At 47.6% G+C, this 22,441-nt stretch overlaps 1 long non-coding RNA gene across 2 annotated transcripts in view; it reads right to left on the reverse strand.

Moving 5' to 3' along the window:
• LOC144892039 (uncharacterized) overlaps positions 1-22,440 on the reverse strand; it is a 138,374-nt gene extending 115,934 nt beyond the window's left edge. For both annotated transcript variants that reach the window (XR_013623356.1, XR_013623357.1), the window contains exon 1: positions 22,384-22,440. This is a non-coding gene — a long non-coding RNA (uncharacterized LOC144892039). The remainder of the gene's footprint in view (positions 1-22,383) is intronic.
• Between the last annotated feature and the right edge of the window lies 1 nt (position 22,441).

Consider the following 22,441-nt stretch of genomic DNA (forward strand, 5'->3'; position numbering starts at 1 on the left):
TGTATTTTGGATATATTTTCACGACTAATTCCAGTTAACATCCTGCAAAATTTGCTCGTTTGCTGGCCGAGTCGAAATTGCGTTGAGTTCCTATGGCATGCGCCATTAAAAGCGCTGTGTAATGGTTGAGCTCCCTTTATTTCGTTTTGGTCATGCGGATGAGCAGACAAAGTGACGAATGCTGCGGCTGGAGCAGTAGAAGCGATGTTTTTAATTGAAACGATGTAATGAGTACACCACACATACCTCTTTTAAGGTGTGTATAAACCCTGGAATATTTCAGCAATCAATACGATGCTGAAATGATGTAATTTACTGTGTAAGAGGGTCGACCTTGGGTTTGTTTGGGTTTTGTTGTTTATTTTTGTGGGTGTGTATTTTTGTGTATTTTGTATATATTTTCACAGCTAATTCCAGTTAACATCCTGCAAAATTTGCTCGTTTTTCTGGCCGAGTCGAAATTGCGTTGAGTTCCTATGGCATGCACCATTAAAAGCGCTGTGTAATGGTTGAGCTCCCTTTATTTCGTTTTGGTCACGCGGATGAGCAGACAAAATGACGAATGCTGCCGCTGGAGCAGTGGAAGCGATTTTTTGAATTGTTCAATGATTATTCGATATTGTTATGACTTATTGTCAATAGGTATACTAAGTGGCCATGAGGTAGCCTGTTGCTATGTACAGTTTTATTCTATTGTTGATTATACCACATAGCTGTGGTGATAAAGGAAATGTTCGTTTTAAATAGATGATTATGATAGGACCATGACTATAAAATCATGATGATTATTATGAATGATATCATAGGGTTCAAATGCAGAATGATTGCATGAACTTGGGAAAGAACTTTCAAGCCCTATGGGATAAATTGGGTGTTACAAGCGATGGAGTTTCAAAATTTAGCATGATTGAAGGAATTTTACAGTCTTATTTCAGGAGTTTTACGAAATTTATATTGCCAAGAGATTTTGGGTACTATTAAAAGAAAAATGATGAGATATTTTTCCCAATGAACTTTAATATCTGCCATCCATTTTGGCTGTCTCACGAATGAAGGATGAGTTGCCTTTAGTGGTTGCAAAGAAAATTTGTGGAGACCAGGCAAAATGGGGAAATATGTCAGATATGACCCTAGGACAGGACGGTGATTCATCAATTGACATGAGGTATGAACCAGAGGTGACGACCGATGAGATTCGATCTCAGTCAATGGATGGACCTGTCCTGACATCATTGGGGAAAGGGCTTATTCAAGGAGTCATCCAAAATGATTAATTTGATTTATTGATGAATATTGATGAATTAATTGAAATTGAATAATTGATTGAATTGTTGATTGATTGAATCTAATTGATTGAATTTAATTGAATAAATTTAACTGGATAAATTGAATTGAATAAATTAAATTGAATATATTGGTCGTTTGATTGATGAAAATGCAGTCTCAAGAAAGAAGCTTTAATATCTTTGTGAGATATTATCAATGTGAAGACAACCTTGGAAAATTGAGCAAGGTGGTGAGTTTATATATAGATATATATGTGCGGTTACCATTGTATGATTTCCCCTTCAACAGAGCGGACACCTGAGGATTCACCCATTTCATACTGACCCTCTGGCTCATCTGCAAATACTGATCTGTGAGATTGGATTGTGCAAAAGCCACAGGTGAGAGAGATTCTCTGGAAATCACCGTTTGAACAGGTGGAGAGATCCTTCCTGGAGGTACGAGAGAAGCTTTAGAGGAACAAACTACAACACATCCAACGCTACTTTGATAAAAGGCAAAATGGGAAATGGAGCCTGCAAGAATACACAAGGACAACCAGAGATTCCACAAAAAGGTACTTGTACACATCATATGTACGACCGTTATGGTGCCAAAGCTATAAGGCAGGTCGAGAATTGGTATTTGTGGACAAAGGGACATGATGAGGAGTTTCCAAGAGAGGGTACATTTGAGCGAAGTCGATTGGAAAGATTGGAACAAAGATTTAAAGCCAGGAAGAGACAGAATCTAACGGTAGACTGGCTTGCATTCCATCTTTGGGATGGTGAATCCAGACAACGGGAACAGCAAGAACGGATAACGGATCTAGAACTTAAAATAAAAAGGATACAGGATACAGTGGAGGAGACAAATGCACAACTGCCCTCGAAATTAGGAATGAAAGTGACAGTTGTCCCATCTGATTTCCAGTTGTCTCCCCAAAAAGGACGGTACAGAGAATTTTTTCGTGTTTCAGGAGATAACAAGAGATTGCAGTGGCAACTCAGGGATGTAGAGATGCAGCCCAGCAATACAAGTGCACAGGTGCACAGACCAGGCAACGACAGAAACCGGTGTTTCAAGTGTGGACGGATGGGACATTGGAAAAGAGGATGTCCGTATACCAAAAGGAAGACAAGTTCATAGGGTAAACCAAGATCAAGGGTACCAGGGCTGACCGATACCTCAGACAATGATTAGGCCTTCATTGCGACAAATCCCAAATGACGATTGGCCTCAACAAATTAGATTACTGGACAAACATGAATAACTGTCGATGATTCTTGGGTCTGAAAAGTTTTCGGAGCAAGAATTATTCATTTTTCTTTTGCTTGTAAGCAAATTGTTAATTAATTGATCAAATGCCGAAATTGGATCTTTTATGTTGGGCACAAAATTTTAAATTTACAAAGTTTGGAACAATTGCTTTGCAATTTTTTTGGCAAACCAAGTGACAAGAGTCACATCATGATCAGGTGGGAATTTCGGACTATTGTTCCACACGATTGATAGGTCAGTGGTCGACTGACATACAAATGGGTGGGTAGTCAAATTTGGATAAATTATTGTGGGAACTGAAAGGGTAATGTCAATGTGACGTCATAGGGGTTTTCTAAGAATAAACTTTTTGGTCCATTTGTGTACTAGCGCTTATAAAATTGAAGGACAAATTTTGAGAAATTGAAATAAAGTTGACACCCATCCGGATCTGTAAATAAGGGTTCCAACGCAAACAAATACGCATAATGCATGTGTGTGTGGGTATTTTGTGTGTCAGTGTTTTTGTTTTTGTGTATCAATCCTACAAGATTGTTGACACCGACAGTGTGCCTTGTCTGAAAAATAGATAGTTCCATGGGGATGGGATCGCATATCGAGAGAATTCATAAAAAAAAAAAAAAAAAAATAGAAATATAATTTGATTATGAAAATTATCACTTTTGTCAAGGGAGATGGAGAATAAAGATTTGATTTGCTGAGTTATGAGCAGCCATTCATTAATAGTAAAAAATTGGAAGTAATCTTGGGATTCCATTGTGATCGAATTTATATGAGAATCAAAGCTATTTATGGATATGAGCTTCATAAAAATGTGGGAGTACAAAATTGCCAAATTTTGGAGAGGTCTTACACTGACGTCCCAGAGTACTCTGCTCATGGATTTTTATATATATAAACTTGAATTTTATCAGCATATAAATTGTGCTGTATGTATGGATGTGTTTTAGGCATAGATGATATGGGAAAATAGTAAAGAAAATTTTGCTGGTTTGAACTATTGTGAGTTTTCAGTTCTGGAGTTCAAACAAAGTCACTGGTTAACAGATAAGAAAGGATAGTAAATAAATTATTCGATGCTGGGTAAATTAAGTACGATATTACTAAGACTTATGAGAGCTATTGTTCTTCCTTACAGCAGTGGAAAATTATGGGAAAAAAAAAATTAGATCCAACATAATGAATCTATAAAAGAATGTGATAGGGATAATATCCTCAATTTGTACTAATTATTTGATTGTGGGTAAAGGAATTAATTTATCGTAGTGGATTGTTAACAGCAGCCGGAAAATGTCCTGAGAGTGTGCATCCATGTAATCAGAAATCCCAGATTTGTTTTTACAAACAACATTTTGGTAGAGGTCTTGTGTGGACGAGCACTTCCTTGGTAGATAAAAAAACGGTACTGCTTGCTGGCAGCCACTTTTGCGGCCAGTTAGGCCAAACAAATTGAGAGGAAATTGTAGTTAAATACGTAGGTTACACATGGCTATTTGTAAAAAAGGAAATTTGTTGAGATGGGAAACATTTTTCGAAGGTTTATTAAAGTGTTATAATATGACATGTGGCAAGGCAAACTATTGGATGGGAAAATTAGATCTGGTTATAGAATAAATTTATTGACCCCTTGAAGTTAATTCCTCGAATCATTGTTTCACTGGCATTTTGTTCACATTGGAAATAGTTTGGTAGAGCTTTGGTTAAAACCTTTGGTTGCGGTATCTTGGAACGAATTGATAAACCATAGGAGATTGATAAGAATAGAAACAAATATGGACCCAAAATAGAAAGTTGGATTCATGCCTCTCATTGCAAGCAAGCACATGTGGCTAAGGTGGACGATCCCACAGAAAATGAGGCTGCACCTAGCAGCCCAGCAGAACATTCAGTGGCGGATAAATGATAGTCGTGATATACATTCATTTGAATTACATTTTAACACCCCTTGCATTGATAAACATTACATTTTCAACATGTGATATTCCTACTTGGGATAGTGACATTTATTTGCCTACATGACATACCATTATCTACTGATATTAGCGCAACATGAGGGATAATGTATCACAACTACACTCATGATTAGGGGATTTAGTTCGACCCCGGGAGATAGGGGGATCAGGGTAAGACAAATAATCTGATTTATGTTACATATTAAGGGATTGTCTTTATTTACCTTTTAGGAAGCTTGTTAGTTTGGTATACAATGTTGAATGTCATTGACATATAATTATGTCATAGGTATGAATATATACAAGGAGTAGCAGACTTGTTTGTTGGTTTAGTAGTTATATTGGCAATTGTTTTAGTGGTGGCTTGCTTGAAAGCCTTAGTGACGGTGTGTTTGAATAAGGTAACCAACAACACGATGATAACGCATGAAGTGACAAATGAGGAAAGAAATGTGGAACCAGAAAAGGAAGACTTTTATGGCAACATAAATACTGAGATTAAAAGATTAAATCAAGTGAAGTTGCAAATGAATACAGTAGAATTAAGATAATGGCATAACGACAATGTTATGATTGTGTCAATTACAATATCAGTGAACTCATATCACCACGAATGCCAGACACACTGTTAGGAAAAAAAAAAAAAAAAAAAGGAAAAATAAAAAGTGGAGAGGAATTATGGTAATAATACATTATGCTTAATTTGTTGGTTTGGGAAAATTGTTGTTGGGAATTAGATATTCCCGTTTGTGATTGTAATCATATACAATTTATTTTCTTAGAGTAGTGCTAAAATACCTGCATGAGTTAATTTTTGAACTATATTAACCTGAAAGCAATTGTGGATGCTATTCTTAGTTTAGTAGTGAAATACATACCTGATTGAATATTATTTGTGTGACGCATATAAATGAATATAACTTTTTTGTGTTAAGGAAAAACAATAAATTGTTGAATGTGAAACTGTCGGAAGATATACATGATTATGCTGATTTCATGGTAAGAAGTACCCTATCTGATTCAGTGTGTGTGGAAAGCAGATTCAGATGTGACTGAGCATAAGGATAAGACGAGATCACATTTGAAGGGGGTGCTAACGGAATTGGGAAGAAGTTCGAGAAAGAAAATTTGTGGCTAAAAAAATGAAGTTAATCGTGGCATACACCCTCTTTCTCAAAGAATGATGAAGACATTCTCCCGTGTAACTTGGAGATGAATGCTTACCTTCACCAAGGAAATTTATGTGACCATTTGCCTGGATCACACTGCAACATATGAAAGAAAGGCGATCACTTACTCTTGTTCGAAGGCTTCGAACATTCATCACATCAGAAGTTGCAGGACAACGACATTTTACCTGCAACCTCTGTGAAATGCGGGGACATATGTTATTACTTCACCAACTTCCGGGGAGCCAGCATGGAGCTGCAAACCAATGGCTGTGCCTTTTCACAACAGCTGTGCACGATTCTGCGGGCCACTCCTGGTATGGACCATGGATGACCTGAACACCATGGTCCCAACATCATTGTGGATGCATCCGGCATCCCTGTTCCACATCTTGCTGGCCAATCAACGTCACACCAATACTTGCTGCCCACTCATAATGAGGGAGGAGGCAAGTCGACTACAACTGGGCGAAGGCCTTGTTCAAGGAATCATTATGGTTCACAGCAAAAAGTGGCAAGAATGCTACATGGAGAGCAGGGTCAGTCTATGACTCCGCAATGTTACCACAACAGCGAAATCCTACACGAAGTAGTGCAGGAGCTATGAAGACATTAGGAGAAAATGTTTCATACCTGGATTCAAACACAAGTGATCAGCCCTTCCTTTCAAACAAAGTCAACATTTGTGTGGAGGCAAACGTTTTTGCCAGATGGTGCAGATGCTTTACAAAACTTGAAAATGAAGTGAAATTGTTGTATCTTGGTGATGGTGAAGTGTTGTTTTGAAAAGATATTTGTGATGCAAATGCAATAGATTGAACAATATGGAAGGAGTCAATGACCAACGAAATGTTTTGTGATTCTTGCAGGATGACGGTGTATGCCTAAGGGAATTTGATTACCAAAGTTATGATTATTTACTTATACTTGTAATGATGTTTACTTGCAGTGATTGATTATTTACTTATACTTGTATTGATGTTTACTTGTAGTGATTGATTGTTTACTTATATTGATGTTTAGATTAATGGTTAATATAAACAAAAACAAAAAGATGAGGGAATTGTGGAAATGTAACTCAGTGTAACTTATTGGTTGGAACTGGTAACGAACCAAGGTACGAGCAGGTGGTCGTAAGAATGTCAGGAATGCATCTCGCCCTGTCGAAGCTGGGAGTCCTGTTGTGTAGCTTTAGCACGACCCCGGGCTAACACACATTCCCAAGCCCGTACTATTGTCTTTCATCGGGATGCAAAGTGGATGAAGCAAATTCCCAGCAGGGAGGAGAGCGAGCTGGTGCCAGTGAGGCGACCAGTAACGTTTGCGGAGAACGGATTAGAAGCAGCGGAGAAGGGATTACGATTTCAGCGGACAGAGGATTAACTGAAGTTTGCCGATATAAGCAGAAGAGACTTGGAGTCAAGGAGCACTTGCCACGAGAAGCCCTGCCCGACGGAATGAACGCGTACCACAAGTACAGCGCTGCAGCCACGAAAGAGGGACTATGCGGATAGAGTTACCTGGTCCATTGAGTTAAACAGTATTATTTGGTATTGGAATGAAGTGAACAACCAGTTAATAAAGTTGTGACCTTTTGTAAAACCTGTTTCCGACCATTGGCGTCTTGAGTCTCACGCTACACTTCCACAACACTAGCAATAATCCCACGTGATGTGTGACGTCACAATAATCGGCTTTAATGCAACAAACAGCTGGTTACGTTATTAGTTCTTTGAACTTTCGCAGGTATCGGACGGTATTCCTGAAGCACCTGTTATTTTTCGATTACGAAAGAGAATGCAACGAAGGTAACGTGCCTTACACGGTTTTGTTTCTCAACATCAAGTGAATTTAATCTTTTAATGTCGAGTTTAACCATAACTCAGGTGGGAGAGGTGTAAAACACATGGACACTGCCAGAACTTCCAGGAAAGAAGTCGGTATTTCAAAAAAGTGAATCTGGGGTGAATTAATGGGGGTAGAAAAGATCAAGGTTTTGGATGGGGGAAGATAAGAGATGGGGGTGAACAGGTGTTTTAAAGACCTGGAGGGAGGAGTGGGATTGAAGAGAGTGAGGGAGTTAGAACAAGTCAGACGAAACATGGTGGACAAGTTGGTGCTGTCAAGGACGAATTGATTATATTTTGGTTCAGGTCCGAATCCAGATCCGACCAATCAGTGGATAGAAACCATAAACTGTTCACCTGTGGAGGTATGCGCTCTACCGAGTGCTGCTCTAGTTTTATTTTACCTGGTTTTATGTGTCATTATGGTGTCTGAAGGAAAGAAAAGATTTGTTGAAATGGAGAATGTGTTCATGTTTTCCGGTTTAGCACACCTGTATTAAGCTGTGGATGAAAGAAAACTGTTCTTTTTCAGGGAATCAAAGATGCTTCCATCATCATCAATCAAAGACGTTGATCTGAACTCCTCACCTCCACACGATTCACCAAAGAAGGAGAAAAACACCCCGTGGAAGCGTGTGAAGTAAATAATTTCATTCACCCCCATCTGCACTTTTGAAAACTTGATTTTGGATATATCTACCTCAGGGAATGTACAATAAATTGACTTTTCAATCTTTTTCAACTTAGACACATGTTCGGAAGAGACAACAACAAGGAGCGTTGTGCGGACGTTTCACATTCCATGTGAGTAAGAGAATCACCTTTCAGGACGTCATGACATTCATTGTGCTCGCAATAGAAATTGTATTTCTTTGAGGAAACGAATGTGAATCTTGTCGTGTTTCGATCACATTTTGATCCATAATTATTTTCTATATTATCGAATGGAGGTTTCACGGCTGTGGGATTTCTATGACGTGCCTCCATCGAGTTGTTTACCTGGGGTGGGAATCTTGATCCAGATATAAAGGTTCATGCGGGTGTTTTGTATGAAGAGCGAGTTTATCATATGTATAATATTGTTGCGGATATGGGATTTGCATCCATCCATATCCGCTTGTAAATATTCCCCTATTTCCTCAATACTTCCCAACTATCCCCAATCCCCCATTCCCTAGTCCCATTTTCTGTAAACAACACTCTGTAGACCCGACCTCCCCCTATTTCCCCCATTAAATGTCGCACCCAGGTTCACCGCATCTCATGTAAGACAACTATAGGACATCTTGCTAGTTATTTTTAGTCTATGTCAGTTAAGGACTCGTTTCCATTAATTCTGACTCTTCGTTGCACCAGAATGTGATTGTATGGCACCGTTAGGAAGTTTAGGACCTCCCAATACCTCCCCGCAGCTCTTCCTCACGGTTCAACAACAACAACAACAACAACGGCGGCGGCGCGGGGAGTGCGCATCCTCACTCCGGCTTGGTTGGTAGGGGGTGTTGGGAGGGCACCAGGCCTTTCCAACGAGCCGCCATCGAAGGTGTGCTCGACGGGGTTACCACATAGGGGCTCGCTGTCAGCTCCTCGTCAAGGGCGGAGCCCGGTAACCCCCGCACCCAATAGAAGCGGCGGACCGGTCCCATCTGGGGCGGAGCCAACCAGCCGAGGGCGTGTGACTCCCCGCTGAGCATGCGCAGGAAGAGGGAGGTGACGTCAGATGCGCGCTGAGCTTGGAGAAGCAAGACGTACCCTCCGAGCGCTGTGAGGCCTCCCTGCATCTTTTGGACCGTGCTTGATCCTGCCCCCGAGCCAAGGTGCACCTTGTGCTATCGAACTACCTGTCCTTCCCTGCCATCAATCCCTGTGTAAGTCAGTCTTGTTCCGTTTGTCTGTGGTCTGTCGGGGATAAGATAAGACTGTAACTAAGTGCCCATCTCTTCTGTGTCTTTTACCTCACTCTACCTTGTAATCTACCCCTTTTCTCCACCACTAATTATATCCTCCTCCGGAGGTCTTGAGAACTGTACCCCTTGCGTCGTTTCATCTATCCCAGTCGTTGTGTCCTTTCCATCAATGATTTAGCGTTGCGTGATTTGGCCAACGTTCGAGTGGAATCGGGTGAGTTGGGGAAGAATCGGGGGAACTGTACGAACACGGCGGCCATTCCGCTCGGTCAAGCAACATGTTTAGCCGTGTCTGTAACAATTGGTGTCAGGAAGTGAGATTGGACCGGAAGCGCGCTTCACGCGCTCGAAATTATTAACTGTGAAATTTGTTTTGTTTTAAAATAAAAACCCGAATTTTGAAAGTCACGCTATGGCAGATCAAGACGGCTGGGTTCCGGTAGAGGAGAGTGAGGCAGGGTCGATCCAGGACCAAATTGAGGGACAAGAGGAGAGCGAAGCAGTGAGGGCGGCAGGTTCGCAAAATGGCGTCCTCGCGCACGAGGTTACGGGCGCGCAAAATGGCGCCTCGCAGATGGCTACGGCGACCGCGCCCGCGACCGTAGCAGCGCCGCTGGTGGATTTGAACCTTTTTTAAATACAAATGAAGGCCCTTATGGCCCAGAATAGCGAACGGTTAGAACAAAGGATGGGGTCCAATAACGAGAAATTGAGGGAGGACATGGGGTCCAACAGCGAGAAATTGAGGGAGGACATGGGGGCCAATAGCCAACGGTTAGAACAAAGGATGGGGGCCCAGATCGGAGGGTTAGGGAGTAGAATAGAGGGATTAGACAATAGATTAGGGGAAATACAGGAGGGGTTAACGGGGGTAGAAAACAGAATGGCTGCCCAGGAGAATCAGATAGAGGGAGTGAAAAAGGGGTTAGAGGGGTTAGAAAACAGTATGGAAGGCAAATTGAGGGACATGAGGGACCAAGCGGAAAGGGAAGTTAAAAAAATGGGGCAGCAGATAGAGGGGGTCAGAATGGGGGTAGAAACTAAATTGGATGCTCACAGGGAGGAAATGGAGCAGATGAGGGTGGCATCTGGGCAGGAGATGCAAGTGATGGGAGAGGAGATCAGAAGAGGTGTGAGTGAGGAGGTCGGAGGAGTGCGCGAGGAGGTGAGGCACTGTAAGGAGCGCATGGAGAAGGAGGTGAGAAAGGGGACTGTAAAATTGCAAGGTGGTATAGAGGAGTTGACGCTGGGAGTAGAACAACTGACAGTGGGACAAAAGGAGTTGGGGGACCAGGTAAAGAAGAACACAGCGGTAATAGAGGGTTTTAAATCGACACAGAAGGAGATGAAAAAGGACGTAGGGGTAATTAAAAAAGAGTGTCAGACGGTACATGAGGACCTGACGAGGAAAATGAACAAGGTGGTAGAGGTGATGGAGGTTAAAGAGCGGGAGGTGCGGGAGCACATAGAAAAAAATAAGGTGGAGTTAGAGGAAGAACTTAAGGGGGCGCACGAGGAGATGAAGGAGGTGAAGCAGAAATTAGAAGAAGTGGAAGAAGGGGTGAGCGAAATTAAGAAGCGACGGAGAGAGGATAAGAAAGAGATAAAGGAGGAAGTAAAAGAATTGGTCCAAAGTCTGTGTTCGGATCGTGATGATGTGCTCATTAACCGGATGAGGGATTCGCAGGTGATGGAGGAGAAGCGAAGAGAAAGAGGACCCGGTGTAAGTGGTGACCAATATGGTCGTGCGTATGATGCACCAGGTGATTTAATAAGCTTGGGGGTCATGATGGACCCGGATGTTCATGAGAGGCCAAGAGTGAGGTGTATGGCTGGTCCGGAGGGTATGGAACGAGGGTGCGAGCGAGAGGGTCCGGTGATGGGAGAGGTGCGAGGTGTGAGTGAGCAAGGTTGTGGTGGTATGGAATGGGTAGCGGGTTGCGGAAGTGTGACCCATGCATCGACACCAACAGGGGTAGTTTTTAGAGGGACAGGGGAGGCACGAGAGCCCCTTGGGGGTAATGTACTGTGGGGGCCCAGCCGGTTCGGCCCCGCGCTGACCCCGCAAGGGGCGACGCACGGGGTCCGGCAGGCGGGCAACGACTCGCATACGAGGTGGTCCCACAAGGTCCCACTCGCGCCGTATGATGGCAAGAGTGATCTACGCGCGTACCTGGCGCAGTTTGACTGTTTGTGTAAGGGCAACGGTTGGGGTGAGGACGAAGGTGGAGTACACCTGGTGGCCGCATTGCGCGGCGCGGCGGCGGAGGTGCTGACGGCATTACCACCGGGTGCTCTCACCCTGCCAGCCCTCCGCGACGCCCTAATTAATCGATTCGGCATTGAACAGCAGAGCGAGCTTGTTAAAGCTCAGCTCGCGCTGTGAAAACGCAAGCCCCAGGAAGCCATCGGGGAACTTGCCCACGACATTCGCCGCGCAGTGGGGATCGCACATGCTAACATGGCAGCGGATTCCCGGGAAAGCCTGGCGCTGGACCATTTTATCCAGGCCCTCCCGGATATTGAGCTCCGGCAACAGCTCGCCATGTGGCGCCCGCAGACTCTGAGCCAGGCGGCTGACGCTGCAGCCCGTTGGGAAGCAGCGAGGCCCCTGGCCCGGGGGAGCGAGCGTCACGCAATGGCGGTCCGCCAGGTGGGACCCCCGATGGAGGGCGGACCCCTTAGGGGGCCTGCCCCCGACGTGAGTCCTGACCTGGCGGGCATGGTCCGGAGGCTGGTGGACCAGTGCCTGGCGGGACCTGGACCATGGCAGGCGGCCCCGGAGGTGGCCCGCGGTGGACCACGAGCGGGTAATCCAATTCGGACCTTCAGGGGGGGGAATTTGGAATTCCGGAGACAAGCACCTTATCAGGTGAGGTGCTATACTTGCAACCGTCTGGGTCACCTGGCGCGGCACTGTCGAGCCACGCGCCGGGATGATCCCCGGTGGTTGAGGTCCTCAACTCCACCCAGGGGGGAGCGGGTTAGCCGACCCCAGACACCCCCCCCCGCCAGACCCCGGGAAACTAGAAGGTGTCGGGCACGTAGGGCGGTGTTCGGCAGAAGAGGATGGAGGAGAGCCCTCATTGACGCGACAGGTCATTTATTGTGGCCAGATTGGAACCGGTAGCCTGACAATCAGATGCAAAATTGCCGGCGTGGGGGTAGACGCCGTAGTGGACACAGGAGCTAGCGCCACGATCATCAGCCCTGTGGTCCTTGATTCGAGCGCAGGTGGCTGGGATAAGATCCAGCGCCTGCAAAATTATAGTTTGCAACTTGCTACCGGGGTAACGGCCCCGATCATAGGGCGTGGTTCTGTGACCCTCAAGTTAGGGTCGGTAAGGAGGGAGATAGATGTTTGGGTGGCGGAGGTGTGCGACCCATGTTTAATAGGGTTGGATTTGTTGACTGCCAGCGGTTGTAAAATCGACTTGTGCCAGGGGATCCTGCAGGTGGGAGTAGAGGAGCTGCCGTTAGGGGGAGTGAGCACGGCCGAGAGAGCGGAGCTGGAGGCTTCCGAGGCCGTGACCATTCCCCCAAGGGCCGAGGCGATAGTGCCGGCCCGGTGGGCAGCTCGCCCAACATGGCAGGAGTCCTGCGGCCTGTACTGTTCGAACCGGTGGCAGCACAGTCCATACCGGGTTTAATCGTGGGCCGCACCCTTGTAAAAACGGACGGACCGGTAGTGGCCGTCCGAGTAATAAATATAAGTACAGAACCATGCACTATAGTAAGGGGCACGAGGGTAGCTGGCTGCACCCCAGTTGAGGAAGTCGCGACAGTGAGGGGCGAGAACGTCCAGCCGAGCCGGCCCCGGGGGGGAGCCTTCAATAAGAAGTAGGAATTGGCCCGATCCCATTTGCGAGATGGTAAATCATAGTAGCGTAGAGTTGGGAGGTACCCAGAGGGAGGCCTTACACAAACTGGTTGGGTCCCATTTGGACCTCTTCTCCCTGTCCACCGAGGATATTGGACGTACAGGCCTGGTGAAACATCAGATCCACACCGGTGAGGCCCGGCCTATTCGTCAGGCCGCCCGACGGCTCCCTTGGAGCAAGAGGGCGGAAGCTGACGAGCAGGTTGAAAAAATGCTCGACGCAGGCGTGATCGAGCCCTCGGGAAGTCCTTGGATGTCACCTGTTGTGCTGGTCAAAAAGAAGGATGGGACCACGCGGTTCTGCGTGGACTATCGCCAGCTAAACAACGTGACACTCAAGGACTCATATCCCCTGCCAAGGATTGATGACACCCTCGATGCCGTTGCAGGCTCAAATTGGTTCTCAACTTTGGACCTCAAGAGTAGGTATTGGCAGGTGGAGATGGATAGGGCAGGGAAGGAGAAAACGGCATTTTCCACAGGTAAGGGACTGTATCAGTTTACTGTGATGCCGTTTGGTTTGTGTAACGCCCCCGCCACCTTTGAAAGATTGATGGAACATGTACTAGGCGGCATGCCATGGCAATCATGCCTGGTGTACCTGGATGACGTCCTAGTACATGCCAAAACGTTCCCCCAGGCAGTAGCTAATTTGGACCAGGTGTTCGGGTGCCTCAGACAGGCAGGGTTGAAGCTGAACCTGAGTAAGTGCACTTTGTTTGCAAGAGAGGTGGCCTATCTAGGTCACGTGATCGGCCGCGAGGGGGTAAAAACGGACCCAGACAAAATTAAAGCGGTAGAGGAGTGGCCCGCACCACGTACCATCAAGGAGGTGCGGGGATTTTTGGGACTCTGCTCCTACTACCGGCGCTTTGTGGCGAAATTTGCGGAGTTGGCCCGTCCCCTCCACCGGCTTACGGAGAAGGGGACGCGATTTAATTGGACACGGGAGTGCCACGAGGCCTTCCAAAAATTGAAGGGGTGTCTAACATCCGCACCCCTTCTGGCTTACCCCACTTACAACGGGGCATTTACCCTGGACACGGATGCGAGCCAGGAAGGATTGGGCGCAGTTTTGTCTCAGACACAGGAGGGCGTGGAGAGAGTGATTGGTTACTATAGTCGGGCCTTAAGTAGGCCCGAGCGAAATTATTGTGTCACTCGCAAAGAGTTATTGGCTATGCTGGCTGCCATGAACCATTTCCACCCGTACCTGTACGGGCGGAAATTTTTGGTTAGAACTGACCATTCCTCCTTGCAATGGCTCCTTCGGTTCAAGGAACCGGAGGGCCAAATTGCAAGGTGGTTGGAAAAGTTGCAGCAGTACGATTTTGATGTGGCCCATAGGGCCGGGAAGGCCCATGGTAATGCGGACGCACTCTCTCGGCGTCCTTGTCTGGGGGAAAACTGTAAATTTTGTGCGAGACACGAGGAGAGGGAGCAATTGGGCGATTCCGCCCCGATTCTCGTCGTCCGGGCAACCCGGGTGAGAGAGCCAATTTTGCCACTAACCGCAGATGAGGAATTCGGAACTTTGGCTTGGAGCGCGGCCCAGCGGGAGGACCCCGTACTGGGGCCGGTGCACGAATGGGTGAGATTGGGGCAAAGACCTAATGGGGAAGAGGTCACCCCCCTCGGGGCACAGACCAAGGCATATTGGGCTCAGTGGAAAACCCTGGAATTGAAGGATAACATCTTGTATCGCAAGTGGGTGGAGGTTCCCTCTGATAAAACTTCCTGGCTGGTGGTAGTCCCAAATAAATTTAAGACCGATATATTGCAACAGGTGCATGGTACCCGCCCCGGCGGCCATTTGGGCAGGACAAAGACGACATCGCAGGTACGCCGGAGGTTTTATTGGGTGAATATGGGGCGCGACATACAGGACTGGTGTCGGAGATGCGACGCCTGTACTGCAAAAAAGGGACCAGCACGGAGGATGAGGGCCCCCCTTCAATTACACCAGGTGGGGGCCCCCCTAGAGCGGGTGGCCATGGATATCCTAGGCCCACTACCCCGCACCCGCCTAGGTAATAAGTACATCCTCGTTGTGATGGACTACTTCACCAAGTGGCCGGAGGCCTACGCCCTCCCCAACCAAGAAGCAGGGGTGGTAGCACAGGCCTTCGTGGAAGGATTTGTGTGCCGGCATGGGATTCCACGGGAGTTGCACACCGACCAGGGACGAAATTTTGAGAGCAAATTGCTAAAAGATGTGTGCAGTCTCCTGTCAATTCGGAAAACAAGAACAACGCCTTTAAGACCTCAATCTGACGGGATGGTGGAAAGATTCAACCGAACTTTAATCCAACAACTGGCACTGTTCACCGCCACCCGTCAGGATGACTGGGACGAACATCTCCCTTATTTGCTCATGGCCTACCGAACCAGCCAGCACGGGGCCACCGCATGCAGTCCAGCGTTGCTTATGTATGGGCGGGAGTTACGGGCTCCCGCCGACTTGCTATGCGGTCCCGTGCCAGACACAGTGGTTAACCCGCCGAGGGAGGGGTACGCACGTCACCTAGAGGAAGGCATGGAGCTAGTCCATGCCTTCGCCCGCCGCCAACTCCATCTGGCGGGGGAAAAGATGAAGCGCAGGTACGACCACCGGAGCCAGGGGAGTCAGTACACTCCGGGGATGAAGATTTGGTTCTTCAATCCCCGGAGGAGGAAGGGTAGGTGCCCGAAACTCACCTCTCCCTGGCAAGGCCCGGGGGTCGTCCTGTCGCAAGTCTGTGACGTGGTAGTAAAAATCAAAATGGGGCCACGAGCCCTCCCTCGGATCGTCCACGCCGACCGGATAAGGCCTTACACCGGCGAGCAGGCGCCCCCGTGGATTGCCTCGGCTTTAGATGCCGAGGCGGGACCCAGTACCACTGAATAAGGGGGGCTTATTAGTGCCAGAGGACTGGGGGATTGATGAGCGATGGGCCCGGTGGGTAAGGGTGGCATCCCTGCCACCCTTCCCATGGGAATGGGGGCAAATGCGCTATAGATTATGGGGTGTATGGCAGTGGAAACTAGCCCGGGTGGGTTAGGATATTGTGTGTAGGGCCCTAGAAGATGACATTAGGTAACGTTAAGGTTTAGATAGTGACTGATACCTGTAGTGGGGACGCAGGTAGAGTAGTGTGGATGATAATGACGTGGGAGCGCAATAGTTTAAAGGGGTGACTGGGAAGCGCAAGTTTCAGAGGGGAGTAGTTAGATGAGATGATGCCGTGTGTTTGAGGATTGAACAGGTGTGCAACTGAACAGGTGTATGGAGCAGTGTATGAGGGAGTAGTGGTGATTGCGTGTTGTGTTGACCAAATGGTCCAGGAAGAAAGGAGGGTGCAGGTGGCACCAGGTGTGAGAGCACAGGTGTGCAAGTACACTAGTACAGGTGTGTGGAATACATGGAGTATTGGAATGAGTGGTGTGGAGAGAGTTGGGGTAAGTGGTCCGGAGTGGTGTGCATGGTGCGAAGGTGTGGATGGGGGAAGAGTGGACCCCTTTTCACAAGTACCCGGGGAGGGTAGTTTAAAGAATAGTTAGAAGGTATAGGTAAATTGTGGTTGGATATTGGCATTTGTGGTGCGGTTGCAGAATGGTATTGTGGATGGGTGCATTGGTGTGCTGAAATTGGCTGGTCGTGTGGCCTGTTAGTATGAGTGTGAATGGTTGGGCACTCCGCCACTGTTAGATGTCGGCCAGGTGAGGCCGCAGGTGGGCTCTGGGAGCCGTTAGTGTCAGTGGGTGCCTGAGGATCCCGGGTGTGGATCGGGCAGCCCGTGCCAGAGAGGGCACCGAGGGGGTGAGAGTGCGAGAGGGCCTTCCCCAGTTAGTTAGGTTAGGGTGAGGAGCAGGTGAGCTCGGTAGGCAACAACAGTGGTGGAGGTGTGCAGGTAGGCGGACCAGCTGGGAGCGTCACACGACCCAGCCACCGAAATTGTGCGGGGGCACCGAGTGATGAATCGGGGGAGTGAGACCCCAACTTGAGAAGCACCACAGTTTGGTCAATGGGAATTGGTTTTTAGAACCCATAGTGTAAGTTGGCCAATGGATTGGCAGGGAAAGACCCCGGGTAATGTAAAGTTGTTAAAGTCATTTAGGAAATAGTTAGGATTGATGAACCTGTCGCACCATACGCAGCCACTTACCTGAGGTGGTGATGATGACTCCACACCTGTGTTCCTTTGTTCTGTGTTGCAGGAAAGGAGAATTGCTGTGTGGATTTGTGAGACGCATCACGACGTGGATGAGACATGGGGGTGATTCCATCTCTCCCTCCTTAGGAGGGACTGATGATGAATTGGTGATGGCAAATTTTGATGTTGAGTTGGAGATGGCAAATTTTGATGAGAGTTGGAAATGGCAAATTTGATTGGTTAGGAGGGAGAGAAGACGAATTTGGTTTATGGGAGGAACGGGGAAGACAGTAGAGATGTTGTTGATGTGTAAAGTAGATGTTTATGGGTAGTGTTGTGTTTTGTGGATACCGTAAGGGGTAAGGGAGGGGCAATGTAGGTTTCCTGGTGGGGGGGGGGGGCGTACGGTAGGAACGTACCTGTCTCAGCTGGTTCCCATGTGCCCCTAGTGTGCATTACCTAGTATTGCGTGCACATTTGCGCCCTTACCACCTTACTCACTTGTCTTCTTTTGTCTCCCACCTCCGAGGATCTGGCTTTGGGGCAGAGAGAGAGGAGAGAGAGGTGCTGGCTCCGCAGTTGTGGGCCTGTACTTCCGCTGCTTGCTGCCTGGATCGATACACCATATGGACCGCAATTTTTGTGGCCGCCCACCATGGACCGCAGTTCTTTTGCGGGCAAGCACCACCCGTGGATGGACCTCTGGGTCAACGTGGCACCTATGCCATACAGGTGAACCACTTTTAGTTGGCCCCCCTGACGGCCACAATTTAGAAATGGACGCGGTTGGCGCCTTTCTTTATTTCTAAAGAAGCCAGAAGGCCAAGTGCACTCCAAGAAGGCAAGACCAGCGGCAGAACATCGGCCGGCTGCGACACCACCGGTGACCATGGACACTTAATTGTGCATTGTTACTGAACACTTTATTGGTGCACCGGATGGTGCTGACTGTGCATATGGGGTGGTGCTTTTGGTGCTTGGATGGGGTGCTCTGCACAGTATTAAAGGCCGTAGGGCCACAGGGCACTCGTGGGTTGGTGTATCGATGCTGGCATGCGTGCTCTCTCTCTATGCATAACATCTGCATGTGTTCCTCAAAGAACAGGTCCTGGATCGTAGTGTAAATATCAGTGTAGTCTTGTGTAAATGATGCTCCCTACCGGCTGTATGTTTAGTTTGAGGATGCTTTCCGCGATTCGGTTATCCTGTGGGTGTGGTTCTGTTAGGAGAAGGGTGCAACGTCGCAGGGGGACATATTTACTCATTTGTGAACATCTGTAAAACTGTCGCACTCAGGGTTGAGTTAATAGTAGAGGGAACTACATCTGAGTGCCACACTAACGTAGGTAAAAATTTATCGGGTCGGGACGCCCCGAGGTAGAGAAGGGTGCAATGTTGCGGATATGGGATTTGCATCCATCCATATCCGCTTGTAAATATTCCCCTATTTCCTCAATACTTCCCAACTATCCCCAATCCCCCATTCCCTAGTCCCATTTTCTGTAAACAACACTCTGTAGACCCGACCTCCCCCTATTTCCCCCATTAAATGTCGCACCCAGGTTCACCGCATCTCATGTAAGACAACTATAGGACATCTTGCTAGTTATTCTTAGTCTATGTCAGTTAAGGACTCGTTTCCATTAATTCTGACTCTTCGTTGCACCAGAATGTGATTGTATGGCACCGTTAGGAAGTTTAGGACCTCCCAATACCTCCCCGCAGCTCTTCCTCACGGTTCAACAACAACAACAACAACAACAACGGCGGCGGTGCGGGGAGTGCGCGTCCTCACTCCGGCTTGGTTGGTAGGGGGTGTTAGGAGGGCACCAGGCCTTTCCAACGAGCCGCCATCGAACATGTGCTCGACGGGGTTACCACGTAGGGGCTCGCTGTCAGCTCCTCGTCAAGGGCGGAGCCCGGTAACCCCCGCACCCAATAGAAGCGGCGGACCGGTCCCATTTGGGGCGGAGCCAACCAGCCGAGGGCGTGTGACTCCCCGCTGAGCATGCGCAGGAAGAGGGAGGTGACGTCAGATGCGCGCTGAGCTTGGAGAAGCAAGACGTACCCTCCGAGCGCTGTGAGGCCTCCCTGCATCTTTTGGACCGTGCTTGATCCTGCCCCCGAGCCAAGGTGCACCTTGTGCTATCGAACTACCTGTCCTTCCCTGCCATCAATCCCTGTGTAAGTCAGTCTTGTTCCGTTTGTCTGTGGTCTGTCGGGGATAAGATAAGACTGTAACTAAGTGCCGATCTCTTCTGTGTCTTTTACCTCACTCTACCTTGTAATCTACCCCTTTTCTCCACCACTAATTATATCCTCCTCCAGAGGTCTTGAGAACTGTACCCCTTGCGTCGTTTCATCTATCCCAGTCGTTGTGTCCTTTCCATCATTGATTTAGCGTCGCGCGATTTGGCCAACGTTCGAGTGGAATCGGGTGAGTTGGGGAAGAATCGGGGGAACTGTACGAACACGGCGGCCATTCCGCTCGGTCAAGCAACATCTTTAGCCGTGTCCGTAACAATATATATATACATCAGGAATACATCAGGAAGAAGATAATTGTTCTTTGGTCATTTATTGTTACATATCTTTTCTACCTGTCCCAGCTTGTATAATAATCATAAAAGTAGGAGCGTGGGTCCTGAAGCTCACCTGGATCACGAGCTACAATCACTCAAACCCCCCACAGACCCTCTCAGACAATGATGTTTTTGATGTCGTGAACAAACCGTGAACAAACCGTGAGCCAGGAAACAATATCTCTCCATTCTCAGGACCGAACTCTCTTATCTGTCTCCCTCTTCCAAATCCTGGTGGCGTCTGGTCAAATCTGTTTCTGGTGTTTGTTCCCCCTCCATCCCCTCCCTCACCTCAAATGGCCACACGGCTGACTCCGCACGTGAAAAAGCTGAATGCCTCAACTCTGTGTTTGCCTCTAAATCTTGTGTCCCAAACCCATCCCTCTCTGTACCCACCGTACCCAGTCGTACCCAGCTGATGATTCTGAATGCTTTCGTTTCAACAGCGTGAAGGCGAGCTAGGTGTGAGGCAGGAGCACCAGCCCAGAGGGGAGAGCAGTATTCCAATGAGCTGCGGATGAAAGCCTTGTATGTGGTGAGGAGCTCAGGTGTGCCAAGGAAGGACTTCGCACGACGGAGGATGCCCAGTCGGCGACTGGCTTTGGAGGCCAGATTTGAAATGTGGTTTTCCCAGGAAAGATCATGGCAGATAGTGAGACCCAAAAGCTTGAGTGACAGAACTTCTTGGAGAGGATTATTCAGAAAGTGGATGGGAGGGTTGTCCAGTCGGTCTTTTCGGAGAGACATCGTAAGAGTGTGAGATTTGTCAGGATTGAAAGACATGTTCCACTTGTTTGCCCAGTCTGTGATTTTGTCAAGGTCTGCAGAGAGTGAGGAGGCTGCAGACTGCCGATCTGAGGGATGAAGAATGGAGCGACAGAGAGTAGAGTCGTCAGCAAAGAGATAGAGAGGATTTTCAAGAGAGTCAGAGAGATCATTGATGAAGACCAGAAAAAGCACAGGGCCCAGAACACTGCCTTGGGGAACTCCAGCCTGAACAGGAAGAGGAGATGAGAGAAACCCATTCAGGGCCACACGTTGACTATGACTAGAGAGGAAGTCTACCAGCCATGCGTGGAGATTTCCATGGATACCAAAAGAGGAGAGTTTGGTGAGCAGAGCGGGGTGCCAGACCGTATCGATGGCACGTGATATGTCAAGGGAGACTGCTCTAATTTCCTGTTTGGCATTGAGGACCTCCATCCATTGTTGAGAAAGCAGAAGCAGCATGTCCAGAGTGGAGTGTCCAGGTCTGAAACCAAATTGATGTTCAGAGATCAAGCCATTGGATAAGAGGAAAGATTTCATATCTGAAGCAATGATGGATTCCATGACTTTGCTGATAATTGAGAGAAGGCTGATTGGTCTGTAGTTGCTGGGATCTGTTTTTGCACCTTTTTTGTGCAAAGCGGTGATGTTGGCAGATTTCCAAGCAGATGGAAGATGACCTTGAGCAAAAGAGAGGGTGAAGAGAACAGAGAGAGGGAGTGAAAGAGCGGAAGAACATGATTTTAGGACCCGTGGGCTGATGCCGTCAGGTCCAGTTGCAGAATCAGAGTCGAGGGTTGACAGAAACTTTTCCACCTTGTCAGGAGGAAAGGACACAGAGTCCAGGAGCAGCTGGGTACGACTGGGTACGGTGGGTACAGAGAGGGATGGGTTTGGAACACAAGATTTAGAGGCAAACACAGAGTTGAGGCATTCAGCTTTTTCACGTGCGGAGTCAGCCGTGTGGCCATTTGAGGTGAGGGAGGGGATGGAGGGGGAACAAACACCAGAAACAGATTTGACCAGATGCCACCAGGATTTGGAAGAGGGAGACAGACAAGAGAGTTCGGTCCTGAGAACGGAGAGATATTGTTTCCTGGCTCACGGTTTGTTCACGGTTTGTTCACGACATCAAAAACATCATTGTCTGAGAGGGTCTGTGGGGGGTTTGAGTGATTGTAGCTCGTGATCCAGGTGAGCTTCAGGACCCACGGTCCTACTTTTATGATTATTATACAAGCTGGGACAGGTAGAAAAGATATGTAACAATAAATGACCAAAGAACAATTATCTTCTTCCTGATGTATTCCTGATGTATATATATATTATACATATGATAAACTCGCTCTTCATACAAAACACCCGCATGAACCTTTATATCTGGATCAAGATTCCCACCCCAGGTAAACAACTCGATGGAGGCACGTCATAGAAATCCCACAGCCGTGAAACCTCCAATCGATAATATAGAAAATAATTATGGATCAAAATGTGATCGAAACACGACAAGATTCACATTAGTTTCCTCAAAGAAATACCATTTCTATTGCGAGCACAATGAATGTCATGACGTCCTGAAAGGTGATTCTCTTACTCACATGGAATGTGAAACGTCCGCTCAACGCTCCTGGTTGTTGTCTCTTCCGAACATGTGTC

This window comes from Myxine glutinosa, chromosome 5, assembly GCF_964187855.1.
Source record: "Myxine glutinosa chromosome 5, kmMyxGlut1.1, whole genome shotgun sequence".
NCBI classification, from domain to species: domain Eukaryota; kingdom Metazoa; phylum Chordata; class Myxini; order Myxiniformes; family Myxinidae; genus Myxine; species Myxine glutinosa.